Source organism: Pseudophryne corroboree, chromosome 3 (assembly GCF_028390025.1).
Source record: "Pseudophryne corroboree isolate aPseCor3 chromosome 3, aPseCor3.hap2, whole genome shotgun sequence".
In the NCBI taxonomy this organism is placed as follows: Eukaryota; Metazoa; Chordata; class Amphibia; order Anura; family Myobatrachidae; genus Pseudophryne; species Pseudophryne corroboree.
This window is the reverse complement of record NC_086446.1, coordinates 390,351,412-390,356,840: the sequence shown is the minus strand read 5'-3', so window position 1 is coordinate 390,356,840 and position 5,429 is coordinate 390,351,412.

Sequence of the window (5,429 nt, the reverse complement as noted above, 5' to 3'; positions counted from 1 at the left end):
GCGCACAGCTGCCATGCTGTGCATTACCTCAGTGAAGCTCAGGAAGTCTTCTGCCGCCTTTTGAAGCCTTCTTACTTCTCATACTCACCCGGCTTCTTTCTTCTGGCTCTGTGAGGAGGACGGCGGCGCGGCTCTGGGACGAACGTCCAGGGCGAACCTGTGTTCCGACTCCCTCTGGAGCTAATGGTGTCCAGTAGCCTAAGAAGCAGAGCCTATCATTTAAGTAGGTCTGCTTCTCTCCCCTCAGTCCCTCGATGCAGGGAGTCTGTTGCCAGCAGTGCTCCTTGAAAATAAAAAAACCTAACAAATATTCTTTCTTAACAGGAAACTCAGGAGAGCTCCCTGCAGTGCACCCATCTGCCTCTGGGCACAGTCTCAAACGGAGGTCTGGAGGAGGGGCATAGAGGGAGGAGCCAGTGCACACCCAGAGTCTAGTCTTTCTTAAAGTGCCCATGTCTGCTGCGGAGCCAGTCTATTCCCCATGGTCCTTACGGAGTCCCAGCATCCTCTAGGACGTTAGAGAAAAATAAGAATTTACTTACCGATAATTCTATTTCTCGGAGTCCGTAGTGGATGCTGGGGTTCCTGAAAGGACCATGGGGAATAGCGGCTCCGCAGGAGACAGGGCACAAAAAAGTAAAGCTTTACTAGGTCAGGTGGTGTGCACTGGCTCCTCCCCCTATGACCCTCCTCCAGACTCCAGTTAGGTACTGTGCCCGGACGAGCATACACAATAAGGGAGGCATTTTGAATCCCGGGTAAGACTCATACCAGCCACACCAATCACACCGTACAACTTGTGATCTAAACCCAGTTAACAGTATGACAACAGAAAGGGCCTCTTAAAGATGGCTCCTTAACAATAACCCGAATTAGTTAACAATAACTATGTACAAGTATTGCAGATAATCCGCACTTGGGATGGGCGCCCAGCATCCACTACGGACTCCGAGAAATAGAATTATCGGTAAGTAAATTCTTATTTTCTCTATCGTCCTAAGTGGATGCTGGGGTTCCTGAAAGGACCATGGGGATTATACCAAAGCTCCCAAACGGGCGGGAGAGAGCGGATGACTCTGCAGCACCGAATGAGAGAACTCCAGGTCCTCCTTTGCCAGGGTATCAAATTTGTAAAATTTTACAAACGTGTTCTCCCCCGACCACGTAGCTGCTCGGCAGAGTTGTAATGCCGAGACCCCTCGGGCAGCCGCCCAAGATGAGCCCACCTTCCTTGTGGAGTGGGCTTTTACAGTTTTAGGCTGTGGCAGGCCTGCCACAGAATGTGCAAGTTGAATTGTGTTACAAATCCAACGAGCAATCGACTGCTTAGAAGCAGGTGCGCCCAACTTGTTGGGTGCATACAATATAAACAGCGAGTCAGATTTTCTGACTCCAGCCGTCCTTGCAATGTATATTTTTAAGGCTCTGACAACGTCCAACAACTTGGAGTCCTCCAAGTCGCTAGTGGCCGCAGGCACCACAATAGGTTGGTTCAGATGAAATGCTGATACCACTTTAGGGAGAAAATGCGGACGAGTCCGCAGTTCTGCCCTATCCGAATGGAAGATTAGATAAGGACTTTTATAAGATAAAGCCGCCAATTCAGATACTCTCCTGGCAGAGGCCAGGGCTAGTAACATAGTCACTTTCAATGTGAGATATTTCAAATCCACCTTTTTCAATGGTTCAAACCAATGGGATTTGAGGAAATCTAAAACTACATTTAGATCCCACGGTGCCACCGGAGGCACCACAGGAGGCTGTATATGCAGTACTCCCTTGACAAAAGTCTGGACCTCAGGGACAGAGGCCAATTCTTTTTGGAAGAATATTGACAGGGCCGAAATTTGAACCTTAATGGATCCCAATTTGAGACCCATAGATAATCCTGATTGCAGGAAATGTAGGAAACGACCCAGTTGGAATTCCTCCGTCGGAACCCTCCGATCCTCGCACCACGCTACATATTTTCGCCAAATGCGGTGATAATGTTTCACGGTGACTTCCTTCCGTGCCTTAATCAAGGTAGGAATGACTTCTTCTGGAATGCCTTTCCCTTTTAGGATCTGGCGTTCAACCGCCATGCCGTCAAACGCAGCCGCGGTAAGTCTTGAAAAAGACAGGGACCCTGCTGTAGCAGGTCCCTTCTCAGAGGTAGAGGCCACGGTTCGTCCGTGAGCATCTCTTGAAGTTCCGGATACCAAGTCCTTCTCGGCCAATCCGGAACCACTAGTATTGTTCTTACTCTTCTTTGCCGTATGATCTTCAATACCTTTGGTATGAGCGGCAGAGGAGGAAACACATACACTGACTGGTACACCCAAGGAGTTACCAGTGCGTCCACAGCTATTGCCTGTGGATCTCTTGACCTGGCGCAATATTTGTCCAGTTTCTTGTTGAGGCGAGACGCCATCATGTCTACAATTGGTCTTTCCCAACGGTCTATTAACATGTTGAAGACTTCTGGATGTAGACCCCACTCTCCCGGATGAAGATCGTGTCTGCTGAGGAAGTCTGCTTCCCAGTTGTCCACGCCCGGGATGAACACTGCTGACAGTGCTATCACGTGATTCTCCGCCCAGCGAAGAATCTTGGCAGCTTCTGCCATTGCACTCCTGCTTCTTGTGCCGCCCTGCCTGTTTACATAGGCGACCGCCGTGATGTTGTCTGACTGGATCAACACCGGCTGACCCTGAAGCAGAGGCCTTGCTTGACTTAGGGCATTGTAAATGGCCCTTAGTTCCAGGATATTTATGTGAAATGACGGCTTTCCTTGCAGGAGAAGTTCCGCCTGGCTTAGAGCATTGTAGATTGCTCTTAGTTCCAGAATGTTTATGTGAAGAGACTTTTCCAGACTCGTCCATACTCCCTGGAAGTTTCTTCCTTGTGTGACTGCTCCCCAGCCTCTCAGGCTGGCGTCCGTGGTCACCAGGATCCAATCCTGAATGCCGAATCTGCGGCCTTCTAATAGGTGAGCCTTCTGCAACCACCACAGAAGTGACACCCTTGTCTTTGGTGACAGGGTTATTCGCAGGTGCATCTGCAGATGCGACCCTGACCATTTGTCCAACAGATCCCTTTGGAATATTCTTGCATGGAATCTGCCGAATGGGATTGCTTCGTAAGAAGCCACCATTTTTCCCAGGACTCTTGTGCATTGATGTACTGACACTTTTCCTGGTTTTAGGAGGTTCCTGACCAGATCGGATAACTCCTTGGCTTTTTCCTCTGGAAGGAAAACCTTTTTCTGAACCGTGTCCAGAATCATTCCTAGGAACAGCAGACGAGTTGTCGGGATTAAATGGGATTTTGGAATATTCAGAATCCACCCGTGTTGTCTTAGCACCTCTTGAGATAGTGCTAAAGCTGTCTCCAGCTGTTCTCTGGACCTTGCCCTTATTAGGAGATCGTCCAAGTATGGGATAACTAATACGCCTTTTCTTCGAAGAAGAATCATCATCTCGGCCATTACCTTGGTAAAGACCCGAGGCGCCGTGGACAATCCGAACGGCAGCGTCTGAAACTGATAGTGACAGTTTTGAACAATGAACCTGAGGTACCCCTGGTGTGCGGGGTAAATCGGAACGTGTAGATACGCATCCTTGATGTCCAAGGATACCATAAAGTCCCCTTCTTCCAGGTTCGCTATCACTGCTCTGAGTGACTCCATCTTGAACTTGAACTTTTTTATGTAGAGGTTCAAGGACTTCAGATTTAGAATAGGCCTTACCGAGCCATCCGGCTTCGGTACCACAAATAGAGTGGAATAATACCCCTTTCCTTGTTGTAATAGGGGTACTTTGACTATCACCTGCTGAGCGTACAGCTTGTGAATGGCTTCCAACACCCTCTCCCTTTCGGAAGAGACGGTTGGTAAGGCAGACTTCAGGAAACGATGAGGAGGATCCGTCTCTAATTCCAACCTGTACCCCTGAGATATTATCTGCAGGATCCAGGGGTCTACCTGCGAGTGAGCCCACTGCGCGCTGTAATTTTTGAGACGGCCCCCCACTGTCCCCGAGTCCGCTTGAGAGGCCCCAGCGTCATGCTGAGGTTTTTGCAGGAGCCGGGGAGGGCTTCTGTTCCTGGGAAGGAGCTGCCTGTTGGTGTCTCTTCCCTCTTCCTCTGCCTCGTGGCAGGTACGACAAGCCCTTTGCTCTCTTATTTTTGTAGGAGCGAAAAGGCTGCGGTTGAAAGGTCGGTGCCTTTCTCTGTTGGGGAGTGACTTGAGGTAAAAAAGTGGATTTCCCGGCAGTAGCCGTGGCCACCAAGTCTGATAGACCAACTCCAAATAACTCCTCCCCTTTATACGGCAAAACCTCCATGTGACGTTTTGAATCCGCATCGCCTGTCCACTGTCGTGTCCATAAGGCTCTTCTGGCTGAAATGGACATAGCACTCACCCGAGATGCCAGTGTGCAAATATCCCTCTGTGCATCACGCATATAGATAAATGCATCCTTTATTTGTTCTAACGACAGTAAAACATTGTCCCTATCTAGGGTATCAATATTTTCAATCAGGGATTCTGACCAAACTACTCCAGCACTGCACATCCAGGCAGTTGCTATAGCTGGTCGTAGTATAACACCTGCATGTGTGTATATATTCTTTTGAATAACTTCCATCTTTCTATCTGATGGATCCTTAAGTGCGGCCGTCTCAGGAGAGGGTAACGCCACTTGTTTGGATAAGCGTGTGAGCGCCTTGTCCACCTTAGGGGGTGTTTCCCAGCGCGCCCTAACCTCTGGCGGGAAAGGGTATAATGCCAATAACTTTTTTGAAATTATCAACTTTTTATCAGGAGCAACCCACGCTTCATCACACACGTCATTTAATTCTTCTGATTCAGGAAAAACTGTTTGTAGTTTTTTCACACCATACATAATACCCTGTTTTACGGTATCTGTAGTATCAGCTAAATGTAACGTCTCCTTCATTGCCAAAATCATATAACGTGTGGCCCTACTGGAAAATACGTTTGAATTTCTACCGTCGTCACTGGAATCAGTGCCCGTGTCTGGGTCTGTGTCGACCGACTGAGGCAAAGGGCGTTTTACAGCCCCTGACGGTGTTTGAGGCGCCTGGACAGGCATTAATTGATTGTCCGGCCGCCTCATGTCCTCAACTGACTGTTTAAGGGAAGATAAACCATCACGTAATTCCACAAATAAAGGCATCCATTCTGGTGTCGACCCCCTGGGGGGTGACATCTGCATATTTGGCAATTGCTCCGCCTCCACACCAATATCGTCCTCATACATGTCGACACCACGTACCGACACACACCGCAAACTCACAGGGAATGCTCTAATGAAGACAGGACCCACTAGCCCTTTTGGGGAGACAGAGGGAGAGTCTGCCAGCACACACCACAAAGCGCTATATATACAAGGGATATCCTTATATTAAGTGCTCCCTTATAGCTG